Source organism: Palaemon carinicauda, chromosome 29 (assembly GCF_036898095.1).
Source record: "Palaemon carinicauda isolate YSFRI2023 chromosome 29, ASM3689809v2, whole genome shotgun sequence".
NCBI classification, from domain to species: domain Eukaryota; kingdom Metazoa; phylum Arthropoda; class Malacostraca; order Decapoda; family Palaemonidae; genus Palaemon; species Palaemon carinicauda.
The window spans coordinates 23221959-23231910 of NC_090753.1; positions in this window are offsets into that span (position 1 = coordinate 23221959).

Here is a 9952-nt window from a genome sequence, read left to right on the forward strand (position 1 = left end):
AATCTAAGAACGTCAGCGGAATAAACTCTTCTAAACACACCAGAAACGCCTATATAACAACCAAGCATTTCTAGGAAGACACATGGAATAGCCTAGTAGTCCACAATAAAAGAGCAAAATGACTACAGGATATTAAAAGTATTGGAGATGAAAGATCTAAACAAAGGTCCTCTGATATCACAGCAGAGGCTCTAAGGAACCAGCTAAAGAAAACTCCATACTGTAAATCCTAAGGACACGATGAACTCCATGAGTATTGGCTTAAAAACTTCAGACCCTTACATACGAGAATGACAAAACTACTCCAGCACTGCATTCGAAACCACCAAGCACGTGAATGGATGACCACTGGAAGGACTAGTATCATTTAAAAAGACAAAAGTAAAGGTATCATAGCAAGCAACTATAGTCCAATTACCTACCTAAAAATAAAGTGGAAGCTGCTGGCAGACATCATCAAGGCTGTACATATATCTGGAGGAAACCAACACCATCCCCCCCCCAAAAAAAAATAAAATAAATAAATGCTGAATGAAATGCAGAGACCCAAAAGACCATTTACTAATAATCAAAATGATAACAAAGAATAGCAAGAGAAGGACAAGCGACCTGAGTATATCATGGCTAGACTAGAAAAAAGTCCTCGACGTGATACCACACTCATGGCAGATAGAATGCTTAAAAATATAAGGTGCAAAGATAGCACTATCAACTTTCTGAAGAATACAATGCCAAGCTGGAAAACTATATTTTTATGATCTAGACAACGTTTTGCAGAGATTAAAATCAGGAGAGGAATCCTCCAAAGGGGACTCAAATCGTAGTGGCTATGACAGGAGTGATGGAAAAGCCTGGAGCTGGATAGGGGGTAGCACAATAAACCACCTGATGTTCATGGATGACATCAAGCTCTTGGAAAAAAAAATACCAAGGAAACAGACATGGTAATCGAGACAATAAGAATACTATTAGGAGATATCAAGATGGAATTAGGAATAGAATTGTGTAACCTAGTTAATACTAGAGAGGGTAAAAGTAACTGAGGCTGAAAGGATGAAACTGCAAATGGAAAGGTCATCGGGGTGATAGAACGAGAGGCAAGAAAACACCAAGAGATGAAGGAACTGGTCAAACGAAAAGGCTTACAAAGAATCAAAGCTATATTGGAGTCAAAGCTCAACTCCAGAAATATGGTAAAGGCTGTAAACACTTGGACAGTGCCAGTTATCTGGTAGAGTACTGGAATAGAGGAGTGGAAGAATTCAGAGCTATGCAACATAGATAGAAAAACTAGAAATGTAATGAACATGTACCAAGCATTGCACTTTATAGTAAATAAATGACAGACTCTATATACCATGAAGTGAAGGAGGAAAAGGACTCTTTATTATATAAGACTGTGTCGACTTAAAGAAAAGGGCACCTGGACAGTACCCTGGAGGCAATGAAGATGAAGAGTGCCCAGGGAGAAAATCTAATGATGGAGGATGACGACCCAGAAGTGTATAAGGAGGAAGTTGGAAATAAAAAGCAGGAAGTGTGTAAAAGAAATCCAATGCTTGAACAATTCATGAGGTGACCTGAAGAATTGGCCAGTATGGAAACATAGGTCTATCTATGGTGTGAATTTCATCAAAATTCGTCAAGTAGTTTCAACATAATCCAGTCCAAAGGCACATGAAAAATGAAAATCCGCGTCTAGAATCTGTATCCGGACCAAGATCAGCTCCAAATTTTAATGGGGTCGCCTATCAGTGGGGAAAATGTCATCCAAATTTGTCTAGTAGATTAACGTAATTCTGTTCACAGACAAGCACACAAATGTCCACACACTACAAGCACACAAATGTCCAAACACACACAGACAAAAATTAAACTGACTAGGTCGCATAACCTCATTGGCGGAGGTAATAATACTAATCCATTATATATATATATATATATATATATATATATATATATATATATATATATATATATATATATATATATATATATATATATATATATATATATATATATATATATATATATATTTATATATATATATATATATATATATATATATATATATATATATATATATATATATCATCATCATCATCTCCTGAACCAATTGACGCATAGGTCCTCGTTTGGATTTCGCCAGTCGTCTTTTCTTGGGGTTTTAAATCAATACTTCTCAATTCATCATATGTTACTTCACACACACATACACACACACACATACACACACACACACATATATATATATATATATATATATATATATATATATATATATATATATATATATATATATATATATATATATATATATATATATATATATTCTTATCTCTCATCGAAGTTTTGCAAACCTGACGTGCGGTCATTTTTACCAGCATCTGCTAAGAGTGGTCTAGGCCCTTACCTGCTGCTTACTTTGTCCGTCAGGGAGGTAAGAATCCCATCGAGAGACGTTTCGCCTGATGAGATCCTGACATTTATTCTCCTGGAGCCATTTGTCCCTCTTTTTTTTTTTTTTTAGTCTTTCATGCTTTGTTTATTGTTTTCCTGTTTTTTTTTTTTGTGTTTTTTTTACTATTTGACTTTCCATTTTTTTCTTTTTTTTTTCTACCACGGGGTGAATGTATACGGTTAAAATGGACGGCTAAATTACGCATGAATTTTTCGTTATGGGGAAATAGGACGTTTAGCTCTTGAGGTAATGTTTAGTAAATTCTAGCTGTTCGATTGATTGGATTCTTATATCAGTCTTATTGATATATTTATTCTAATAATTTCATTCACGGCCATTCCAAATCATTTCGAAATGTCGAAATATATTCTATCATTCTATTCCATTTTTATTGAAAGAGTATTTTGATAAAAATGCGATAAAAAGAAATTGTTATAGGAAACAATGTTTTAATCAATCATACACAGAAATCCTTCAATCCCTATCTATAGATTAACCTTAAACTTCCGTTCAACTCCCTAATTTAAAGGTTAGGACGCTAATGAATAGCAGAGGCAAGGGACAGTGGCAATACCCTGGCAGTACAATACACCAGACTGATCCTATATACATATCATCACCACCCAAGCCAACTCTCCACCCAAGGTTGGACAAGGGGGCGGGGTGGCCAGGTTATGGCTCCTGATAACTCTGCAGGTAGAAATATAGATTCCCCTAAAAATAACCCTCCTTAGCTTCCAAGAATGGTGAAGTTCCAGACACTTCAAGAAACTATGAAGCTTGAACGGAACTCAGACTCCAGTCCGGCACATCACCGGACAGGGACGGTTCCAGTAGACTTCCACAACCCTAATTGCCTACTAATTATCTGAAAGTAATCTCGATTAATCTCAAATGACTCCATTTGAGGGTTTGAATTTAGGGTAATATCTAGTTCTGGAATTAAATATAGATACTTTTGCTCAATGATATATCATTAGAAAATCGAATTACGCTATTTTTTGATAAATTCGTGTATTAACCTGAATGAATTAGTCTCTTGCTCGAGAGTAGACTCGGGCACATTTTTCTATCTTATTTATCTTTTGGTTTGGTTTTTCTTTTAATTTTTATAGTTTAATGTGTTGTTATTGTTCTTGAAGTTTGTTATGTCAATTGTTTTTATTACTTCCTTTTTTTATTTCCTTTCCTCACTGGGCTATTTTTTTTTCCTGTTGGAGCCCTTGTGCTTATAGCATCCTACCTTCCTAACTAGGATTCTATCTTAGGTAATAATAATAATAATAATAATAATAATAATAATAGTAATAATAATAATAATAATAATAATAATAATAATAATAATAAATTCACATTCCAGATCTGTCGGAAGCTTCAAAACATATGAATGCCTCAGTAGCCCTTCGTAATTGAGACGCTATAAGATTCACCATGCTCTTTCAATCTAAGTAGAAGCCTCTGAGTAAAATGAAAACATGGTTTCCATCATTGGTCACCCAAACAAGAACTGACCACGCACAAGATTGATAATTAAACGGTCATATAAGGAAGTGTCAAGACCTTTAAATATAGGGACGTTACTCAAGGCGCCTAAGCTCAGAATGCCCCCATGGCCGACGACGATTATTTTATGGGGGAAGTTTAGCATGTGTAGATCATCGTGACTTGTTAAGAATTTAAAATTTTCATATCGTACCAAAATTATTTCTCATTCTGTCTATCAGTTTTAGTTTGCATCTGGTTCATGTTGGACGGGAGTTTGAGACCCACACAAGCTCCATAGCTGCTATTAATGGCTGTAACCTCAAAATCCTTGTGAGCTAGGGATTGTAGATTTGGGGGAGCCTATACATCTATTTACTCATCCATCAACAGCAATTGCCTGACCCTCCATGGTCCATATCTTGATGGAGGGAGTTTTGGGGGAGACTACATGTCTCCTTGGTGAGCCAACAGCAGCTATTGCCTGGCTCTCATTGGTCCTAGCTTGATGGGAAGTTAGGTTTGACACTGATCATTTGCATATGTGGTCAGATCATATGCATATGTTGTCAGTCTCTAGGACATTGTCCTGTTATGACATTGTCACTATCTTACGCCTCTGCTATCCATCACCTACCTTTATAACTTTTAAACCACTGTCCAAAGGAAAAGGCAACCCTTTTGGCTGATGTTTTTGACAGTAAACAGAGTAATGAAAAACTTGAAATTCCTCATTCCTGTTTTCCTGAGGCTAAACTATCTAGTTTAGATTTTCGATCTCGTGAGATTAAAGCTCTGTTGATGGACCTTGATGCTTATGGAGGTGTAGACCCAAATGGTATTTTTCCTTTATTTTTTATAAAGACAGCAGATTTCTTAGCTCCAAAGTTATCTGTTATTTTGCGCAAGTTAGCAAGAAGAGGAGCTTTTAGCACTTGTTGGAGAATTGGTAATGTTACTCCTCTATGTAAATGTGTTTGTGGTAGCTCAAGTCCCACTGATTACCGCCCAATTTTCATAACTCCCATATTATCTAAGGTTTTTGAACGTCTTTTGGCAAAACGTCTTAATAGGTTTGCTGAAGGTAATCATCTATTCCCTAGTTTGCAATTTTTTTTTCGTAAAGGCCTTGGAGCATGTGATGCCCTTCTTACAATCTCCAATACAGTACAGAAATCCCTTGATTGTGGTCGGGAAGTTCGTATGATTGGCCTTGATTTTAGTGCTGCCTTTGACCGCGTTAATCATGAGGCCCTTGTTTTCAAACTGAAACAGTTGGGAGTGGGTGGGTCATTTCTTAGCATTATTATTGATTTTTTAAGTAGTAGATCTCAAAGAGTTGTTGTTGATGGGCACCATAGTGAGTATAGGAATGTGATATCCGGTGTTCCACAGGGTAGTGTTCTTGGCCCATTACTTTCCATACTATATACACATGACATGTGGTTTGGCCTAGAAAATAAGCTTGTTTGCATATGCAGATGATGCTACTCTCTTTGCATCAATTCCATCCCCTGAATGTAGATCTGGGGTTGGTGAATCCCTTAATAGAGATTTAGCTAAAATTAGTGCATGGTGCAAATTATGGGGTATGAAGTTGAATCCTAACAAAACTCAAAGTATGATTGTAAGTATGTCAAGGACGGTGGCTCCTCAACATCCGGATCTCAGTATTGATAATGTTTCTTTAAATTTGTATGACTTTCAAAATTTTAGGTGTCATTCTCGACAGCAAATTTACTTTTGAGAAACATATAAGGTCTATTTCTTCTTCAATTGTACAAAAAATTGGCTTATTGAGAAAGTCTTTTAAGATTTTCGGTGATCAATCTATTCTGAAGAAGTGTTTTAATTCTTTTATTCTACCTTGTTTTCAGTATTGTTCTCCTGTCTGGTGTTCAGCTGCTGATTCTCATCTTAATTTGTTGGACAGAAACTTACGGTCTATTAAATTTCTTATTCCTGATCTAGATATTAATCTCTGGCACCGTCGTTCAATTAGTTCATTATGCATGTTGCATAAGATTTTTCATAACTCTGACCATCCTTTATATTCAGATCTCCCTGGACAATTCTCTCCTGTTCGTAATACTAGGCAGGCAGTTAATTATAATAGCCAGGCCTTCTCCATCATAAGACTCAATACTTCGCAGTACTCTAGAAGTTTTATTTCAGCTGTTACCAAGTTGTGGAATGATCTTCCTAATCGGGTTGTTGAATCAGTAGAACTTCAAAAGTTCAAAGTTGGAGCAAACGCTTTTTTGTTGACCAGGCGAACATGAGTCTTTTTATAGTTTATATATGACATATTTTTTTTTTTGACGTTGTTAATAGTTTATATATGACATATCTCTTTTGACATTACTTTTTTAGAATGATTTATTATTAATTTGTTCTCTTCAGTTATTTTTTTCCTTATTTCCTTTCCTCACTGGGATATTTTTCCCTATTGGAGCCCCTGGGCTTATAGCATCTTATTTTTCCAATTAGGGTTGTAGCTTGGATAGTAATAATATTAATAATAATAATTAGCTTTGCGATGGCAGTGCAGGGAAAAATAATAAAGTACATATCCAGTTTCTAACTCATGAACTTTATAATGAAAATTTTTACAAAGGCTACGTTTATTTAATGGATGCGACAAGATTTAATATTCCAGGCATAATTATTTCATTGCAACTGGCCTTTATTAAACCAGAAAGGAGAAAAACAAACGTTAACTATCCATCTCTTCAGAGAAACATCCTAATTCATCATGAAATGAAACGACAGTTGCAAAGCCGATGGGAGTTTTAAATGAAACATCTAAATGTTGTAACGTTTTATTTATCAAGTTCCTTTATAAATTAGTTGGTTTGTATAATAGTAATTCCACAAACATTGCTCTTATAACCTTTGTATAATTCATCACTACAACTTATGTATTTACGTTTGTGTTACAAGTCACTTTATGTATATGTATATATCATCATCATCATCATCATGATCATCAGCCGTTTTTAGTCTACTGCAGGCCAAAGGTCTCACATATGTCCTTCCATTCGCATCTATGTATGATCTTTCAATATCAGTCTATACCCTCAAATTTTCTAAATTCGTCAACCCATCGTCTTCTCTTCTTTTTCCTGCTTCTTTTGCAATCTCTAGGGACACAATCTGTTCTTTGACTTATCCAAGAAAAATAGAATATATATATATATATATATATATATATATATATATATATATATATATATATATATATATATATATATATATGTATATATATGTGTGTGTGTGTGTCTGTGTGTGCGTGTGTGTGTGTGTGTGTGTGTGTCTGTGTGTAGTATATATGACTTGTTCGTTTTCCTTTCAACCGAATTAACAATAATTAAACATAATCACCAATTTTCTCACCATCTCAGTTCCAGTTCTCTTTTGACTCTCGTTTCCTAATTTATAGATTTTTTTCATTATTTCATTATTTTTCGGTGGGTAATTTTTTTTTTTAATATAGTTTGTCCTCTCCCTCTCTCTTGGTTTTCCTCTTTCCGCTTCCAATATTATATTTTTACATCATTAAATTCACCCCTTTCATAATTACATCAAACCTGTTACATCTAATTGGTACCTTTGAAATTCAAGGGTAGAAATATATATATATATATATATATATATATATATATATATATATATATATATATATATATATATATATATATATATATCGACATTTCTCACTGTGTGTTTATTTATATACAAGTATAAGCGACCCGCAAACAATGACGAATTAATAGTTAGATAAACATGCACATGCGCGCGCACGCGCGCTCAAACACACTCGCACACATACAGCTGCAGATTAACCCTTTCCCACTCCCTTTCCCTTGAAGCATAACCACTCTCATCTGCTTATGATTACTCTTTCACCCTACCCGATGGAAGGGTAGAGGCCGAGATACTTATGCGTCTGGCAATGCCACTGAACCGTGAATGAATATATATATATATATATATATATATATATATATATATATATATATATATATATATATATATATATATATATATATATATATATATATATATATATATATATAAATGAAGTCCGGCACTTGTTCTATATCAGATAGAGAACATTCTTGTGATCAGAAAAGTTACTTTTCATAACCTTTTAAAAACTAAATTTTAAGGATATGCAAGCTAAATTTACCATCGTAAAATAATTGGTTGAGGTAATAGCACTTTCTGAAGGTAATTGCTGTAATTTGATTGCAGATAAAAGTTGTCCTAGAGTTCAGAGTTAATTGAATTGAAAAAAAAAGAGGACTATTTGAGACATGCATATAATAATATTTACAGATCAAAAATTTCAACGCATTCCAGATGAATTATATCAAAGAAAAGTGTTGGTTATTCCATATCTCTTTCATGTAAATGGATGATGAATATTTGAGAAACTTACATATGTGATATAGATGCTGCAAAATAATTGGTTACCCTGATTGTAGGCCAGTAGAGAATGACATTATGTCAGTGTATTCGATAAAATATATATTTATTTTTGCCAGTGAACAGAGATGCAGTCCAAGGGAATTTGCTGTCACCTATGTTGTTTGTCCTCCTCATGGATTTTATAATGTGTAGAAGTCAGAGTTGGTGGATAAGGATCGGACTGGATTGGTGATATAAATTTAGCAGACCTAGAGTATGGTGATGATATTGTCCTTGTTAGTAGAACACCCCACGATTTGCAATGCATGCTTACCAGAATGCATGAAATAACATACAAGGTTAGGCTCAAGATAAATAAAAGAAAGACAGATATGATGAGAATGGAGTATGTAATGGAAGAGTAAATATCATTTGAAGGAGAAAGGATTAATGAGGTAGAATCATTTAAGAAGTTAGGAACTATGATCTCCAATACAGGGTCTTTAGAATTAGAGTTTAGTGAAAGATTGAAAAAGACAAATCAGACAATGGCTAGGTTAAGTAAAATTAGGAAATCAAATCTCCTGAGATTACATATAAAAATCAGACTATATATCAGTTTAGTGAGATTGGTGTTACTCTATTGACAGGAATCATGGTATGACAATGAAAAAATCTCCAATAGATTTAGTAGAATTGACAATAGTCCTCATATATTTGGACTTAAATGCCAGAACAGGATTAGAAATGAAACTTTAAGAGAGATTACTCGAGGGTCACATGTGGATGAGATCATGGAGAGTGGTAGATGGAGATGGTTTGGGCATGCTCTTCACTCCATAATGGAGGTTAGTTCACCAAACGTTCAGCTGGGCTCCAAAAGACATTAAAGGAGTTAGAAGACCCAGGCCTACATGGCGGAGGAATATGAAGGGTGAAGTAGGAGATGATGAATGGAGAAGTATTGAATTAAAAGCTCAAGATAGAGACAACTGGAGAAATCTAACCGAGGGCCTTTGCACCAATAGGCATGGGAAGATATGATGATGATGATGATAATGATGATAATGATGATGATGATAATGATGATGATGATGAGGTGGTGGCAAAACTAAATCATTTCTAATTTCTTCTAGAAATGAGTAGAGAGAAATCATGATTAGATAAAGTGAAGTTAGTGTTAGAATGAAAGAATATTTAGTAGCAAATATCCTCATGCCAATTTCAAGTGCTGCAGGCATTATGAGGTAATAAACATCCTGATAATGAGGGAAGTTGTGACCTGATACAATGTATGATCTATCCGGTTTTTCCATCCTTAGCACAAATATTCAAATTGATGTCAGTGATATTGCAGTTTAAGGCCAAGTAACGGTCAAGTGTACAGTTAATCAATCAATCAATCAATTAACAGGTTATTAATGAATGTGTTAGTGGAAGAGGAGGCCTTTGACTGAAGTCATCGGGCAAACTGACTCCTTAATGTCGGATTATCGGTGGGAAACAAGAGAGGTGTTAGTGAATATTACGTTTTAGGAACCTTTGTAGTTTGTTGGGACAGAGTGAGAAAACACATTTTACAAGGGAAACAGAGAC